General features: G+C 43.1%; 1 non-coding gene across 1 annotated transcript; it reads right to left on the bottom strand.

The window, feature by feature from the left end:
* Positions 1 to 1,832: 1,832 nt before the first annotated feature.
* Positions 1,833 to 1,994, bottom strand: LOC140468711 (U1 spliceosomal RNA). The gene has a single exon (XR_011955813.1). It is a non-coding gene; the product is annotated as a U1 spliceosomal RNA (small nuclear RNA).
* Positions 1,995 to 19,658: the final 17,664 nt, after the last annotated feature.

The raw sequence follows: 19,658 nt of genomic DNA, 5'->3' as shown, positions 1-19,658 counted from the left end.
TGCAAATAGACAAGGTCTTTTCCCTGGTCTGAGGGAGTCCAGAGGTAGTGAGAATAGATTTAGAGTGGGAGGGGAAAGACTGAGCCTTTCACACAAAGGCGAGCACATGTATGGAATGATCTACCAGAGGAAATGGGGGAAGCATATGAAATTACAAAATTTACAAAGCAACTGAATGGGTAAGTGAAAGTTTTCAATGGATATGGAGGCAAATGGGAGTAGATGATGATAGAATATCTGGTCGGCATGGACGATTTGGGCCAATGGGCATGTTTCCATGCTATATATCTCTATGACACAATCGAGCCCAGTATGCCTAAAGCCGACAAACAAATGCTTCATAGCCGATAAATATCAACACGAGATATCTCAATTTCCGATTGGAAATCAATCCATTTGCAATGAGAGGGCCTGGAGTGAGGAGAAAAACATGTTGATGTTTCGAGTACCTTGAGAAATGTTCAGACGAACGTCTTCAGATGAAGAATGATTGCATTCATTCTGTTTCTGTCTCCACAGATGCTACCATACCTGTTGGGTTTCGCCGGCTATTTCTGTTTATTGTTCATATTTCCAGCATCCACAGGCTTTGTTTTATTTCAGGAAAATTTTTCATTTCCCAATCTATCTCCCAGAAGTCGGCATGGACGGTTTGGACCAAAGGGTCTGTTTGTAGCTCTCTATGATTATGAATCTATGACCATTGTACAGAAAGGTCCATCAAGCTTGTGCTAGCAAAGCTGAATGAAATCTAGTCTCGTCCCATGTAGTTTTTAAATGTTGTAAGGTTTCCCTCCTCAACTAGCCTCCTAGCACTAAATTACAAGAACCCCACCACTATCTGGGTGAACGCATTTTCCTCAAATCTCTTCCAAATTTTTCCAGTAAAAACTATGACCCTTTGCTATATGTCAATTCCCTGATTCAGTTAGATTACTTACAGTGTGGAAACAGACTCTTCAGCACAAGTCCACACCGACCCACAACCCACCCATGCCACTCCAATTAACACTACGAGCAATTTCGCATGGCCAATTCACCTGACCTGCCACATCTTTGGACTGGAGGAGAAAACCCAAGTAGAAATGGGGGAATGTGCAAACGCCTCGCAGTCAGTCGCCTGAGGTGGGAATCGAACCCGGGACTGCTTGTGCTGTGAGGCAGCAGTTGTAACCACTGTGCCCATGATGTGAAGACCTCGTGCAGATGTGGAGAATGTTTGGTCAATTAATTTCTGATTTGTATTTTACCTTCTGACTCTCTCTGTTAATTTCCTGCTGACTTTGTTTCTCGCGTGGGAAATGTGTGACCTCTCTAACTGCACAACGTGCTGTCTGTTGGCGAAGGCAACATCAGATTTACTTTTCATTCGCACTAATATTCTGCTGTGTCGATTGTAAGTACTTTTCTACCGAGGGTTGTTTCCTGGACATCACCTGTCCAATCTGGTCTCCTTCCTATGGAAGCATGTTGTGAAACTTGAAAGGATTCAGAAAAGAATTACAAGGATGTTGCCAGGGATGGAGGATTTGAGCCATAGGGAGAGGCTGAATAGGCCTGGGCTGTTTTCCCTCTCTCCAATACATTGTTTAAAGGGGCATTTTGTGCAATACTTGAATAGGCAGTAAATAAAGGGCAATAGATTTGGTAATTTGAAGCTTGGCTTGTTGCTCTTGTCAAAAGGTTTGAACATAGTGGTTTATTGCAGGATGAAGTAAGACGTGCAGCATATATCTATCAACTTGTTGAACAGAGATGTGTGATATACAAGGGAGCTGGACGAAACACAAATGAGCGCCATATATTGGAAAATCTGCTTTTCGTTTGTAAACCAGGGGAGAGCACGAACGCAGACCCCACTACCACAAATTTTGCAGTCGAGTATCCCACATTTGTGGACATCGCAGGCGTCAGCACACCCGATGTGCAATGGGATAGCCTCGTTCTGGGAGACCCATTTTTAATTTCAAAAATATACTTCCTTCCTAAAATATTTTGATGATCTGGACAATTGTTCATGCAATACATCCGTAATCATTCAATTAAATGGTATACAGAGACAGAGTAATCTTTCATTTATACAGGTCTGTACGCCTACATGTTTAGCTGAGGCGTCAGCAGAGCCCGACTGACTGTGTGGGTCCCCTGATCTTCATGAGGAGGCAGATGTTACACAATGGTCTTTCCCCACCGAACCTTGCCGGCAGCTACTCCAAGCTTCAGCGCGTTCGTCAACACGTAGTCCTGGGTCTTGGAATGTGCCAGGCTGCAACACTCAGTCGAGGTCAACTCCTTTAGCCGGAAGATCAGAAGGTTCCGGACCGCCCAGAGAGCGTCCTTCACCGTGTTGATACTCCTCCAGGCACAGATGATGTTCGTCCCGGTGCGCATCCTTGGGAACAGACCAAAGAGCACGGAGTCCCGCGTCACAGCGCTGCTTGAGATGAACCTCGACGAACACCACTGCATTCCTCTCCAGACTTATTCTGCACAGGCTCCTTCCGGAAGGAGGTGTGTGACAGTCTCGTACCCCCCCCCCCCCCGCCACCCGGCAGCCACTTCGAGGGCAGCGTGCAGAGTGACTGAGAGTCCAGGCGTATATTAAGGATGTCACAGGCAGATCCTTTCTTATCCAGGTTTTCTGCTGAGTACTTTAAAACGGTCCAGTTCACCAATTCTAAACAATCCCAGGGACTGTCATTAACAGCCTCAGGCCAGCATTGCACTTCATTTTGTGAAGAGTCCTCCCATTTCAGCTTCTGCTTGTAAGCTGTTTCCACATGTAAGAGAGACTAAGACATGACGGCACAACCCCAGAGTGAAGGGGCGACATTTGGAACTGAGATGAGTATGAATTTCTTCATTGAAGGAATGTTTAATCTGTTGAAATTATTACCGCAGAGGACTGTGGAGACCAGGACATTAAGTGTGTGATGATGCTGATCCTTAACTGTTCTTATTTTTTTCTTAGAATGTTTATAAATGCAGAGGCTCTGTGGTGTCGGGTTTTGATGGGTTTTAGGGCCAACTTCATGATATCCAACAGACACTACCTCCGGCAAAAGCCTTTCAAGTAAAAAAAAATACAATGAAAGTGGAGTGGCCAATTCTCACAACTCAGCTTTACTCTGGGTTGGTTTAGTTTGGTTTGGTGTTAATATGCAGACAGTCTATCAGACTGCTTGTAAAAGGAACAGCTACGTGGAAAGTAATTGTTCCGTGCTGAATCTCTCTCCGACATCTCTCCTGTGAGACACTGTATTTGATTTTACCTGCATTATCAAGAGGTGTTTTAGGGAATTTGTGCAGTAATTGAGAACAATTATTAAGTTGGGACAGTCTGTTCGCTTTCACAAGGTTGAGTTATTCTGTATTCTGTAACTTTTGCTGTGTTTCATTCGGTACTCTGGAAATAAGTTCCGTTTTATTTCAATCCGAGGAATATTGACCAGCTCCATCACTCCTGGAATATCCACTGCACAAATGCTCAGAACAAGTTAGCTCAAAAAAGTTAGGGTTTGGGCTACCGTCTTGAAATGTTTTGAGAGGGTCTGGCCTGGTCTATAACAAATTTATTAAAAATAGAGATGTATGTGTTCCTAATTGATCAGGGAATCAAAGGTTTTGGGGAGAATGCAGGAGAATAGAATTCCCTCATGTCGAAATGTCAGAACGAATGGTTGGGATGAATGGCCTAATTCTGCTCCCACACTATATGACCTAATGATCTAATACGCAACAATATTAATGTATGGACACAACCAGCTTCAATATTGCATCCATGTTACAAACAAGGATGGAAGAACTAGAATCCTTCCTTTCATTGAATATTTCCCTGTCTTGTTTCATTCATTAGGCTTAGGTCCTTGAACTGAAGGAACCGTTCAGCTCTCAGGGTGCAGGAGCTATGGATGCTGATAGTTAGATATTTCGCAGCTTGCCGAAAATGCGCTATTTAGACGAATGTGTGCACCGTGTCCTGCTCAAGAGTTCACATGAACCTTTTCAGGAGAGGGAATATCAAGATCAGACAGAGACAGAAACATACGCAAAGGATCACCGAAACACACTCACACTCTCGCACAAGCATATAGGAACATGCAGAAACACATCTATACCCACAAACTCGCGAACACATACACGCAGAACGCATACCTATACACAGAAATGCAGTCAAAGTGAGATATAGGAACATACTGACAAACAAAAGCACACACAATGCACAGTAACACCATCAATCTGAAACGTGGCAACACATCTGCACACAAACTACAGCAGCATTCCAGCACCCTCAGAACAGACTGGAATGAAAACAGAATGCAGAAGGGGGCACACCTTCTCACACATGTTGGTGCACACCTCTACACCCAGAAAAACAGTCAGACTGACACACACTCATATATGGACAGAATGCACACACATCCACACACAAAGAAATGCAGTCATACTGATCATTTAGAGATGTGGTTTTTGGACTGGGGTGTACGAATTTAAAAATCACAAAACATCAGTTTCTGGTCCAACAAATGTATTTGGAAGCACTAGATTGCAGACTACTGCTCCTTCACCACTTGGTGAAATTTAGCAGGAATAGTGAGAAATCAGAATAAATCTACACACGCCCACACACGCAAGCGTGCACACACCCACACACACATATGCACAGAAAGGAACACATTTTGTACATGCCAAATGCATACATATCCACACACAGAGAAATACAGTCATACTGAGATATAAGAACACATCTCCACACAAAGAATCACACCCACAGCCCCACACACAGATATAAAAGAACTCAGCATAAGAGTCATTAAACATCAACTTGCAAGAATTGACAGTAACTTTATCAGCACACACATAAGCACATTCAAATCGTTACTGAACCACAACCAAAATGAGATATAGAAGAGTGGCATTCAGAAACAGAGACACACCTACAGAGAGGCACAGAGATTTCCTACTATGGGGCACAGAAAGACCTTGACACACGGAGAGACGGACAGGCACAGTCTGATCAATACACTCACCTGCTTATATATGAATATAGTAGGGCAGAGACACACCCCACACTCCAACAATAATACAATGACACTCAGAGACACACACACATGGTGTAATGGAACCGTCAAGACATGCTGAGAGTAATCCATACAGACACACACACACACGTACGCACGCACACACACAGACACACAGAGACACACGCACACAAAACCACATGGTCACAGGAATGTGACCTTACAAACAGCATACACACAGTCGAAAACACGACAGCTTCACAATGTGCAAAGTACACACAGATAAGCAATCACACAGGCACAGTAACATACACCCACATAAGAACGCTTACCTTCACGGGAACACTCATACAACACCTAATAACATATCCAAATATATAAACACATGAATGGAAATTCACCAAAATACTACCCAATACGCACAAAGGGAAACCAACACACAGATGCATAAACACAGTCATGATGTCTCACACTCAGGGACATATCTAATGACAAAAACTTAGGGACACACAAACAAAGTGAGATCCCCACAAAGGCAATGACATACACCCCCTATACAGAGGCACACAGAGAACGTCACACACTAAAAGGGAGACACATGAACACACTTCCCGGACAGTCACAGACAGAAGAAAGGAAGACGATCAAACTACAGCAGACGTCAGTACAGTAATGTGTCAACGTATTGTCGGCTGTACCATCTGCACTTTGTAGTTTGCAAAATCACTGACTGGGGAAGGATCAGTGAATGAGGGGATCAGGAAGTGCTTTGAATCAATGCAAGTGAGCTTGTTGTAAACTGTGAAAATTGCCTGTCATCGGCTTTGTGAGAGAAAGACACAGAGAGAGAGGGAGTCACAGAGGGACCTGGAAAGAGATAGACAGGGAGAAAAATAAGGATAAACATAGAGGAATACAGTGAGGCAGTCAGACAGATAGACAGGTAGAGAGACAGCTCGATGCTTTCAGAGAGGGGCACACAGAGCGAGACAAAATGAGAGAAAGAGAGGCACAGCAAGAAACTGAGAGATGGGGGTCAGCGTGAGAGAGGAACAAAGACAGACAGGTGAGGTCGAGAGAGAGAGAAAGCAATTTTTTCGTGAAGTAAGTAGACAGGAGGTGGACTCAATAAACTCTATCAAAAACAAATGGGCTTCTCCAATAACCAACTCAGATTAGGTGATCAATGGCACCCGGAAACCTTCCCTGCTGGTTGTAATAAAGTGTTTATTGTGAGCTGAACACAGAGAGTCTGACAATCATCATGGTACAGGAACGACTGCTTCTGCCCGACCCCCTCCTCCCCTGCAGGTGAAATGCAGAGACGCATTCTGCTGGTCTTTAACACTCATCCAAAGGGCACTCTGTTAAGACCCATTATTCCAGATAAAGCCATCACTCGCAGCCAACCCGATATTTAGAATCACTCCTCCAGCCTCTTTCCATCCTCTTTCCATCCTCTTTGTGAATATGTGAAGAATTTACGTGACCAGAACTTCGCACTGAACTTGGGCAGAATCGCTGCATAAAAGAATGTGTTCGTGCTGCAGATTAATTTCCTCAGCATTTCTGCCATCAAAGTAAACTGGAATAGATGAGCGTTCTTCCAACGATATGCTTGGTTCGTGCTAAAGTTTCAGGTGTTTCCCGCCTGCGCTAACCACACAAGTACAAAGTTGATGGATATAGTGATGAGAGATATTACCGACTTCCTCAGGCTCTCCATATCTGTGTCTTTGTGACTTTCTCTATTCCTCTGACCCCTCTGGCTCTTGCAGACTCGACTGGCCATTGAAATGTACCTGACAGTCAAAGTGTTCATCAACAGACGTAACACGAATGGAATGAAAAGGGCTTAAATGATTTCAAACCAGTTATATCACAGCCATCTGGGATCAGTAAACATAACTTGACTTTGTTTCGCAGTACCTCGGAACATTGTCAATTATCCTACAAGGTTCCAACCGAAAATATCAGGTCATGAGTTCTCAATCGATCAGAATGCCAGCTGCAGCTCGAGAAACAGCCTAGGTTTTCTCTGTACAATATTTCCTCTTCAGTTTCAAGCAGCAAATGTTCACAAAACGATCAACAGAGAAACGGACAGTGAACCAGACGGAACAGTCTATGGCTACACATATCAGGACAACGATAGCACTGCACACAGGGGTATGTCCAGGAAACATCCTCGGTAATAATGATCTTTGAATTACCACAGCATGATCCCAGTGCTTATGACCAGCAGATACCCTGTTGCCATGACCAACAGGCAGCGCGTTATGCAGTTATAGAGGCCGTACTTTCCCTGTGAGAGAACCAAAATAACCAGGCAATAATCAGAAGTCACTGAGCAAACATTCTCCATGACTGCTCAGTGGAAGATCTTCATATCTAACTGAGACAGGGAATTGACAGATGGTAGATGGGCGCAAAATTTAAGGTTATTAGTAAAAGTTTTGGTGGGGATTTATCGAAAAGGGTTCCACTCAGAGAGTGGTGTGGGTTCTGATACTTCAGTGCTTGGGAGGGTTATTGAAGTAGGAAATCTCAAAACCTTTAACAACTACCTGGGAAGAGTTCAGATTTCCATTAGCCTTGATAGCACAAGCTATATGGACCGACGGACCTCTTCAGTACAGTCGGGTTCCACAATTCAAAGAATCATTTCTGGGAAATGGGCTGGGAAGTGAATCATTTTCATGAAGGAAATAAACGATTAAGGTTTGTATCATCCAATAAATCTCAGTTCTAAAATGCTCTGTTATTTCAGGAATGATAAGGTTTGTTTTAAAAAATGTGTTGGGGGTTTGGATGTAGGCTGATTGGCTTTGTAGTCAAGATTGAAGTCAAGTCAAAGGACCCCTGCCTGAAACGTCGATTTTCCTGATCCTCGGATGCTGCCTGGCCTGCTGTGCTTTTGCAGCATTCCTCGAATCTTGACTTGAATCTCCAGCATCTGCAGTCCTCATCTTCTCCTGAATGGCTTTGTACACGAGTGAAACCTTGTTTACTTTCGACGCTTGCAGCACAGCATGGTAATGATGCAGCCTGAAAGCTTATTTGTGCAGTTCTGGAATTTTCGATTGAAGAAGAAACAAGTAATAGAGAAAGCATTAATTTCACATCAATCATATTTGTAATTTATTTTAGTTCCTCTATGACCCTGGAACTGAGCGGATGTGTATGTCTGTGCTCATGCGGAAGAAATACGAGTTTAAGTAAATTAGACTGCCTGGGAATGAAAATGTTGTGTCGGTCCCAGACAGGATGTTGGGACAAGGAAAATCTCTGAAGCGATTGCTTAAAGCAGAGTACATTGACACTCAGGTATACCGTAGCTCCAGGAAGACGTTCACTATGGTGACAGTTTAGAAGTGGCAGTCACAAATCATTTAGCCAAGTGATAGATACACGGATTCTGATGTGAATATTACACAAGAACAAAGGAAATTTCCAGGCCAGGACAAGGGCCTTCGGCCCTCCAAGCCTGACCCGATCCAAATGTACTGCCGAAACCTGTTGGTCAATTCCTAAGCATTTGTACCCCACTGCTCCCCACCTCCTCATGAATTTGTCCAGACGCATCTTAAACGAATCTATGATTTGGAGATGCCGGTGCGGAGCCGGGGTGAACAAAGATAAAAATCACATAACACCAGGTTATGGTCCAACAGGTTTAATTGGAAGTACACTAGCTTTCGGAGCGACGGTCCTTCATCAGGTGATTGCAAAGGGGTCGATCGTAACAGAATTTATAGAAATAATTTGCAGTGTGATGTAACTGAAATTATACATTGAAAAATTGATTGTCTGTTAAGCCTTTCATCTGTTAGAAAACAGTGATAGTTTCACTTCTTTCATGTGTAAATCACAAAACCTTTTTTTTAAACGTTGCATTCTCGGGTTAGCTGTTAACAATGGTGATAGCTAGACAATATGTTGACACCTAACACCTTCAACATATTGTCTAGCTATCACCATTGTTAACAGCTAACCCTAGAATGCAACTTTTAAAAAAGGGTTTGTGATTTACACATGAAAGAAGTGAAACTATCACTGTCTTCTAACAGATGAAAGGCTTAATATACAACAATTTTTCAATGTATAATTTCTTTTACATCACACTTCAAATTTTTGATGTAAATTCTGTGTTACGATCGAGCCCTCCACAATCACCTGATGAAGGAGCGTCGCTCCGAAAGCTAGTGTACTTCCAATTAAACCTATTGGACTATAACCTGGTGTTGTGTGATTTATAACGATAAACGAATCTACCATGCCTGCCTCCACCAGCTCTGCTGGCAACCAGCTCCAAACGCCCACCACCCTCTTTGTGAAATACATGCCTCATGTATCCCCCTTAATCTTTCCACCTCTCATCTTGAAAGCGTGACCTCTCGTTATTGAATCCTTCACCCTGGGAAAAAGTTTTTCTCTATCCACCCTGTCTACACCCTTCATGATTTTGTTAACCTCAGTCAGGTCAACCCTCAATCTCCTTTTTTGTAGTGGAAATAAACAAAACCTACTCAAACTCTCTTCATAGCTAGCAGCTTCCATACCAGGCAACATTCTCGTAAACCTTCTCTGCATCTTCTCCAAAGCGTCCACATCCTTTTGGTAATGTGGCGCCCAGAATTGTACACAGTATTTTAAATGCAGACGAACCAATGTCTTGGATAATTTTAACATGACTTGCCAGTGCTTATGCTCAATACTCCGTCCAATGAAGGCAATTATACTGTATGCCTTCTTGACCATTCTATCCAAATCTGCAGCAACCTTCAGGATACAATGAACCTGCACTCCCAGATGTCTCTACCCATCAACTTTTCGCAAGGCTCTTCCATTCATTGTATGATTCGATCTAGAATTAGACTTGCCTAACTGCATCACCTCACATTTGTCTGGATTGAAAACCATCTGCCACTTTTCTGACCAATTTCCCAGTCTATCGATATCCTCCTGTATTTTTCACAGTCCCTTATGCTTTCTGCTAATCCACCAATCTTTGTGTAATCTGAATACTTGCTGATCATAACAACAGTGCCCACTTCTAGATCATTTATGTATATGTGCCACAGTGGGCGTCACGGTGGCACAGTGGTGACCCCCGCTGCCTCACAGCGCCAGAGACCCGGGTTTTTAATCCTGCCTCAGGCAACAGTCTGTGTGGAGTTTGCACATTCTTGCCGTGTCTGCGTGGGTTTCCTCCTGGTGCTCCGGTTTCCTCCCACAGTCCAAAAATGTGCAGGTTAGGTGAATTGGCCACGCTAAATTGCCCATAGCATTAGTTGAAGGGTTAAATGTAATGGGTCTGGGTGCGTTGCTCTTCAGAGGATCAGTGTGGACTTGTTGGGCTGAAGGGCCTGTTTCTACACTGTAAGTAACCTATAAATCTACACTACCGACCCCTGTGAAGCACCACTGGTCACGTTTCTCATTCCGAGAAACTCCCTTCAAGTACTACTCTCCTGTTGCTCAACCAGTTCTTTACTCACCGAGCTAGAACACACTGCACACCACGTGACTTCACTTTCTCCATGAGTCTACAATGGTAAACCTTATCAAACGCCTTACTAAAGTCCATTTATATGACATCAGCAGCCCTTCCTTCATCTACCAACTTGGTGACTTCCTCACTGAACTCTATTAAGTTGATAAAGCATGATCTCCCCTGCACAAAACCATGTTGTCTTTCACTGATAAGCTCATTCTTTTCTAAATATTGATAGAACCTATCTCTCAGTAATCTCTCCAGCAACTACCCCACCACCGACGTCAGGTTCACTGGTCTGTAGGTACCCAGAATATCCCTGCTAACCTTCTTGTGAAGTTGGACAACATGAGCGATCTTCCAGTCCTCCAACACCTCACCTGTTTTTAAGGATGCCCCAAAGATATCTGTTAGGACTACAGCTATTTCCTCTCTCGCCTCCCTTCCGGTCCTTGCGATTTCTCCACCTTAATAACTTCTAGCCGACACAACACATCTTCCCTGCTTGTGCCAACGTGATACAGACTAATCAAACTTCTATCTGTAATCTCAAGATTCATCATTTTCCTCTCCTCGGTGAACACTGATGCAAAGCAATCATTCAGAATCTCACCCATTCTCTCAGGCTTGGCACGCAGTTTTCCTTCATTATCTCTTAGTGGACCAATAATTTCCCTAGTTACCCGCTTGCTTCTTTTTTAGAATAAGATGCATTGGGATTGTCCCTAATTCTGCTTGCTAAAGCTATTTCATGACCAGTAATATCCTTGATTGTTTAAGACATGTCATACTCTTCCGACATTCCGCCAGGGCCCGTTCTGGTCTTAGCTGCCTCGAACTTATGTATGCTTCCCATTTCCTCTTGGCGAGTTGTACAATTTCTCCTGTCATTCGTGATTCACGAATCGTGTCCCTCCTATCCTTTGCCTTACCACAGGACATAGTTATCATGCATTGTCCTTAACCGAAGCCAACGGGGTAAGTTAGCATGGCCAAACAAGCTAACCTGCACATTTTTGGAATGTGGGAGGAAACCGGAGCACCCAGAGGAAACCCACGCAGAGACTGGGAGATGTGCAAATTCCACACAGTCAGTTGTCTGAGGAGGGAATTGAAGCTGGGTCTCTGGCGTTGTGAGGCAGCAGTGCTAACCACTGTGTCACCGTTCCGCCCATTATGGGAATTGTTTTCTTTGGAACGGCACTGGGAGTCGTGTTATGGAGAATAGATAAAAATCGTGTCCTTTTCTTTCATTGATACATTGCTTTGAGATTAAAGAGAGTATTGTAATATACTGCGTGTTCATTGCCTTTGACTCTGTGTTTTGGTACGAAGTTTGGTTTATTCTAGTTTGTCGTCATTTCTTTAGGAATAAACATCTGTTTTGATGAGGAAACAATATTTGCAGCATTGTGTGTTTACTTTCGAGAAGAGATCATTTTGTTAAATTTAAACAACTCAGGTCATCATGCATTATGTTGGATTTCTGACGAGGATCTGGCGTATTCTGTAATTAATCAGCTTGTGCTGGAACAGAGGTGAGGCGATTAAACACTTGACTAACTCCCGAGGAACTAACAGACTAACCCCACTCTTCAAATACATTGCGCCCCTACGAAATTCGTCCAGATCGATTATATGCCCCAGACACTGACCAGGCATGCACAACGAGATGTAATTCCATATTACCTCTCCCAAAGTTACGACTTTCACACTCAGCACCAGATCCAATGCAAAACAAATTCCCTCAGCCCCTGCCAGATCTGTAACACTGGAACTGCATGAGACACTGGCTGGTTGGCACAAATGCGGCTTAGTGCAAATTATTGGTCCTCACCGAGGAGAAATTGATAACTACAGATGCTGGAGATCAGAGTCGAGAGTGTGATGCTGGAAAGGCACAGCAAGTCCGGAAGTATCCGATGAGCAGGAGAATCGACTTATCGGGCATGAACCCTTCAGTGGATTATCAATTTAAAGGTTAATTGCCTCTGATATGATATATCATAACAGAGAGTCAGCGAGACTTTTTTTTATCATATCATATTACACAATGGATTGGAGCTGCTCGATTAACTAATTGAAGTAGTAATCTGCCTGTTTTGTTTTGTATTGTGTAGTTTATTCATAAAATATCAACAAGCACATTCCAAAACTATTTGAGTCAGCTAATGCAGACAATACAGTAAAAAGTCACATCTCCCTATTTGCATTTTCCATTATTTGCTGACTGAATGTCAGCCAAATTCGAACATTTGGTAAACTTGACAAGGAATTGATCACATTCCAAAACAAACTATGTGGGATTCAATGACTGAACAGATCCTTAGTTTATCATTGCAGAGACAAGTCAGATCATGTTTTGCACCTTTAATGATGAAACAAACCATTCTCAGCTCTGTTAGCAATGTCCGCCAGACAATTGCATCTTCTCAAGTGCAACAACTCATGTTTTTGTAATATAGTGACTAGACGATTCGAGGAAATCCTAATTCGAGGACGGGAAAGGATTGTGGCTGTCAGAGATGCTCCAATATTTGGGGTATATTAGGTGTCAGCGCAGACTTCCACAAATTTCGGGAATACTAATTATTGTATGATGAACTGTTGCATTGTTTTGGAAATTTAGGGGAAAAAGATCAAAGAAACACAATGAAAATAAAGGAGGAGCTTGTGTGGGAGAGTTCACAGCACAGGGGTCGGTATAATTATGGTTTTTAAGTGTTGTCTTGCTGAGTTGTTTTGTGCAAATCCACAATATTGAGTAGCGTGGTTTCTTTTTGGTTATCGGCTTGATTGAGATCTGTCACTTGATTGAAATGTAAAAGTATAAAGCTTAGGCACTGAATTAGCCGTGACCACTTTCTTTTAGAGCAGTTAGGCTATGGCATTTTCTGGGCGTGTCGATTATTCGGGTGCAAAGATGGCCTTTAGAGGAGTGATGTACTCTACCTGTTAGATGTGGGAGATGAGGGAGAGCTTCCAAGTCCTGATGATTATGTGTCCAGTAAATATGTTCAGTTGGAAAACCGATAATATCGCATGGATTGGTTGGAGCAGCATTTAGAGACAATGAGGAATTTTCAGGAACTCGGGGGTCTGATGGGTGGCAGCTAGAGGAGCGAGTGACCAAAAGCTGACACGATCAAGCAGATGTATTATCGCGAGGAAAGGCAGGAGAGGTATATAGTTAGCGCAGGAGTCTACTGTGGACATGTGTATTTTAAACAGATATGCTGTTTAGGAAAATGTAGGGAGTGATGGACACTAAGGAGAATGTAGCACTGACAGCCAAGTTTCTGGTACAAAGACTGGCACTGATGTAATTAGGGTTATGTCATGTTCGAAGTGATCAATTGTGAACAGGGACTCTTTGCTCAGAGGCAGAGACAGACATTGCAGTCGACAAGAGTGCCTGTTGCCTCATTGGTGCAGATTATTCTCAAAGGGGAGCGATACCAGCAGGAGGACTTTGTGTACATGGAACTAGCAATGTAGGAAGGATAAAGGAGGAAAATCTGAACGGGGAATATAAGACGTCAGGCAGGAATTTAAAAGGAGGTCCTTGGGGGTAGTAATATCTGGATTACTCTAGTTGTCACGAGCTCGTGAGTATAGATATAGGAAGATATAGCAGATGAATGCATGGCTGAGGAGCTGGTGCAGTGCAGAAAGCTTTACATTTTTTAATCATTGGAGTAACTTTTGGAGTAGAAGATACCTCTATGACACGGACGGACTGCACCTGAATTGGAAGAAAACTAATTTACTTGCCGGGAGATTTGCTCGTGATGTTCAGGAATATTGAAACGAGTAAAGTTGGAGTGGGGGGTGCGGGGTTGGTGGAGGTGCGGGGCTGGGGTGGTGTGCCAGGGCGATCATGAGGAAACAAATCAGTCTGAGTCTGATACAGTTGGGAAAAGGAGCGAGTCCAATAGTCAGGGTAGGGTTGCCCAAAGCGGAGAATGAGGGAGGACTGCCAAATTAAATTGCATTTATTTCTGTACAAGATGCCGATCTGGGAAGACAGGTGATTTGCAGTCATAGTTCGGCGCTTGGGACAGCTCTGTCTTCCCCATTCTTGGATTTAAGGAACCAGTCTGGGACAATAACCACATCTCTTACCGAAAGACGCACCACATTTACATTGAGCAGCTTTCATCTTCAGCGTTCAGTACAACCACACTTTGGACCTTATCAGCAGTAGGGGTTGTGAGGAGAGCCTGGAAGGGAACCTTTCCATCGAGTTTGGAGGCCGCAGCGTGTCCATTATAAAAGAGTATAAACCATTCTCTCCTTGCCCAAGGGTATCCAAGAACAAAATCCCCATTTTCAAATAGGGTCGGTAAGGCAGACATGGGCTCGGAATTCCGCGAAGAATCTAAGTTCTTGATTTATAGCGTTTTTGCATAACCCTGTTTGTATATTCCTCATGCTTAGTAGCCTTACATTGTATCTCATATCACTTTTATTTTTTCATCTACCCATTCACAACACCTTTTGGGAGTTCCATTTGTGATACATACATCTATCCCCAATCACATGCAAACTCCCCTCAACTGGCCAGTAAAGTATTTTTCCATTCTTCAGTTAGCAACAAATTGATGCGGCCATTCTTCAAGTTTAACAATAGGCAATGATACAGGTCACTGACAATATGTAAAAGAACAAAACCAAGTGATCCTGACAATTAATTCTGCGTTATTGATTCGGGTTTAATTCAATTAATTACATAAAAGTAGTAAACAAAATAATCATTATCTTTAATTCAGAGCTGAAAATTAAACAAGTGACTAACACATTTTATAAGTCATCAATATAAACTGGAAATTCATTTATTCAATATTCAATATTTAAAATGTAAAACATATACCGTTTCCAACTCTGAAATCCATTGTAATTACCTGATTTTAGTCCTTCAATTTAAATCCCAGATTAGGTTCCTTAAGCAGTCCTGACCAGTCATTGTTCATTTACAATGCTATTGGCCATGAAATGACCGCTGCTGCGTTAAAAGGTTTTGTCTACTCACATGATAACAAAAAAAACTTATCATGCTCGAATAATGGCCGAATCCAAAGACGCAGGTATTAACCAAAGGCTGTTAATTTTGTTACATGATTTATCACAACTTAATTTTGAAATGAAACTTCAATTGTCATTAAGGAAGGGGAATTGATCTTAAATAAAGTTATGAATGGCACACCATAATCATCAATGAAACACGGCAGACTTGAAATTTAGTGGAATCAACGAGTCTGAAACAAAAGTTAAATCTGCTAGTATCATTTTCTGAAAACTATGCTGTTTATTTGGGACACCTTGGATCTTCCAGTTTTACAAAATGTAACGAAATTAAATAAGGTTCATGCAATTCCTCCACTCAATGAGCAAATGTTAAAATCTGAAGTGGTTTTCCTCCATGTCATGCTTAGATTATAAATAAAATTGAGCAGAGAGCTGCTCTCATCTCGGAACAGTATGATTCCGCACCAGAGGCGTCGATTTAGTGTTCTTGCTTTCCTTCATTCGGTGAATTCTTTCATTAGTACAACACGTAGGGGTGAGAGTGGTGAAAATGATCTTTGTCAGACAAACAAGGCAAAGCAGCAAAGCAGGACAAGGCGAGCTGAAATCATAAAATAGATAACAAACCTCAACCTAAAACTTTCACTTATCAACAACCCGACAATGAACAACAAGACGAATGATTTCTGCGATCTTTTTCGACATTCTAAAACCTTAGCAGTTTTGTCATAATCTATCACCATACTTCTTACTTTCATCTTTCACAGAACAATTTTCGAATCAATTTCGACAACACCAATCCGACCTAATCTGAGTACCCGACTCTATCTGCAGGTCTCTGACCTGTTAGTGGGAGTCCCCGACTCCCTGGGGTCCCCCTACCCCTCACTTTTGAGAGTGGCCGACTCTATTCACAGGTCCCCGACCTCTTAGTGGGAGTCGAGACATCCTGGAGACCCTGATTCCATTGGGTCCCAGACACCTTTCTTTCAGTCCGGCTGGACTGTGATGCAAAGCAGCGAGGTGTTGGATTAACCACGACTTGAATGAGAAGGAAACCAAATGGGTAAAAATATTTGTGTCTGGCTGGCTGAATCCTCTGAAGACAACTGCTTGCCACAATCCATCCGTGCCGAGTCCGAGTGACAGCACCACATGCAGATCTGGGCCCCTGCTGCCAGTGCCGGCGCGGGGGTGTGTGGTGGTATGTCTGTTCCGCCATCAGAAGAGCATTATTGCTATTGCTTTAATGAAGAGCAATAGTGAGACGGATAATTAGGGAGTAATAGGGAGAAAGTTGAATACAGAGTGGAAGTTATTGATTATCTTGTTTCCTGTTTACATAGAGTGGGTGCAATGGAGAGTAATTATGACCAACCTCAACGGAAAGTATTAGTGACAGGATTAAACAGAGAGTGACATAGAGGGCTGAATACAAAGCTTAAAAATGCGTTGCTGGGAAAACGCAGCACGTCAGGCAGCATCAAAGGAGAAAGAGAATCGACGTTTCAGGCATAAGTCCATTTCCAGCAACACCTTTTAAAGCTCTGATCCCCCGTATCTGTAGTCCTCACTTACTCCAAGCTGAATATAAAGGAAGAGCGATGGGTAACTACAAGGAAATAGAGAAGATCAAATGCAGATAATGATTGGGTTGTGCAAAGAATCATAGTAGAGGCTAAATCCAGACAAATAGGGAAAGGAGTAAATACAAGGTCGTAAACTGAGAGGGTTGGAATACGGGCACAGGCTTAAATCCAGAGAGAGAGAGAGAGAGAAATTGAAAGACAGAGTAATCGGGAGATAAGTAAACACTGGGGAAGAGAGAGGATTGCATACATGATAATATTGATGATTAAATACTAGGGACTAGAGAAAGGATGACATGCAGAGTAAGGGAGATGATTTCCATCTTTAGTCAGTGTTGTGGGGAGGAGTACTGCCTTCCTGTAAGCTATTAACAAATGGTCTCATCACTTCAATTTCAATAATGAGCCTGCTCACACTCTGTCCATTGACACAATTAGCTGCCTCCCTGTTGCATTGCCTTCAAGGATCACTTCTGTCCTCCTCACCGACTGTTCCTCATTCCCGATATAATTGGAATTGAACATCACACAAATTCCCTCTCCTCACACCTGCCCTTACACGCATGCCTTGATTTTTTCAAGTCCAACAGTGTGGACTGACGTCATGCCCATCGACTGTTCTTGCCCACTTGAGAGGGGATGAATAGCCTTCTGCTGGTCCCCTTTCCCATTTCAAAAATGGGTGAAATTGCCTCCTCCAATTCCTCTGTTACAGGTTAAAGAAGGGGCTTTGTTTTTCTTCATTCAGGGATAAGGGCATTGCTGGCTTGCATCTGTATTTATCACCCATCCCCAATTGCTTCGAGGGCAGGTCAGTGTCAATCACATTGTTATCCGTCTGGAGTCACACGTAGTAGTGAACAGGAAAGGATGGCAGTTCCCCTCTCTGAACCAGTCATCATGAGCTTCTTTAATTCCAGACTTTTATGGAATTCAAATGACGCCATCTGCTGTGTGTCTGTGTCCGCAGAACATTACCAGGGTCTGTGGATTGACAGTCCAGTGATAGTTCCACTGGGTCATTGCCTCCAACTTCTGAATGACCTCCTGTGCAACAAGCGAGTGAAGGGGCTGAACAAAACCAAAGAAACTGCAGACTCTATAACAGAAACGCAAACAGAAAAAGATGTTCATTCAACCATTTCATTATCAGCATCAATCTTCGATCTCATCCCAGTCAGACATCCTGACAACCCAGGCCTTCACGTGAGCCAAACTTCCATCGATGGACTCCATTGGACCCTTGACACCTCGGTAATTACACCCAAAAATTTCTTCCGTTAAGCAGAAGCTACAGAAACCTGACCATTAACAAACAGTTTCAGGAACATCTTCTGCCCAGACGTAATCAGAAGATTGAATGGACTCTCTTGACTCAAATAATGCTGATCTTTCTAACGCTGACCTCTCTTGTACTCCCTCCACAATGTAACCTGTATGCCTCTGTCAACATCTTTTGTTCTGCACATCATTGCTTCGTGTGATCTCCCTGCACTGCTCATAAACAAAGCTTTTCAGTGCATTTCCGTACACGCCACAATAAATTAATCGAATTGAATCAAATCAAACTCATCCATGCCAATCAGATACACTCAATTGTCTCATTTGACCCATGTCCCTCCAAACTCTTCCTGTTCTTATACCCACAGGGACTTTACAAAGGAGAAGGTGAACACTGCACCAGAAATGATGGGGAGCAGAGGTGATAGGTCCTTTACTGACTTTTTGTTATTTGCATTCTTTTAATGAAATGGGCTTCGAGCTGTGAACTGGGAACTGTTTGGTGAGAGTAAATTGTGGCCTTTGGTACAGCTTGTGGGTAAAAGAACAGACCAAACAATCTTTGTTTGTTTGTGGAGCCAGACCTTAGGGAGAATTGTCCGATCTGTCTGGATTAAAGGGGTTTCTACTGACACCACGACCACCGGGAAGAACACTCTGAAGATCGGCAAATCCCTTTTTGCCAGTCGATATGATATGAAGTGCACAGATAGCGCGGTCGCACAGTTGTTCCTGTCCTGTATCACAGAGGTCTTCGACAAAAGCACACGGGAGAGTCTGGACCAGCCGTTTCCTCTGAAGAAGCTGACCAACACCCTCAAATCCGTAGGAAAGAGTGCAACATACAGAAGTGATGACTGCCCATCTGAGTTATTTTCACCTCTGTGGCACTTGATTGGGCTGGACCTCTGGAAGTGGATAACTGTATGCTTTGAACAGGTAGCCTGTGTGAATACAACAGGAAAGTTATCATCGCTCTCATCTACAATTAGAAGGGGCACAGGGAGGACTGACGACCGGTTACACTTCAAAATTCAAATTACAGAATCCTGCCTGAAATTATCGCCAACTACGTCAGGTATGCTGTGGGATCAATGATTCACCCTGACAAAGCCTGTGGTGTACTTGGCAGAACGATCTCTCAGAGTCTCGCACTCCTCAGTGATGTAATTGTGTGAGACAGTAAGGTTGGCAGCGTGCCTTAACAGCCTGGACCAGGACAAAGCCATTTGCAAGAAATTG

This window comes from Chiloscyllium punctatum, chromosome 47 (genome assembly GCF_047496795.1).
Source record: "Chiloscyllium punctatum isolate Juve2018m chromosome 47, sChiPun1.3, whole genome shotgun sequence".
In the NCBI taxonomy this organism is placed as follows: Eukaryota; Metazoa; Chordata; class Chondrichthyes; order Orectolobiformes; family Hemiscylliidae; genus Chiloscyllium; species Chiloscyllium punctatum.
This window is presented reverse-complemented; position numbering and strand designations above follow the sequence as displayed.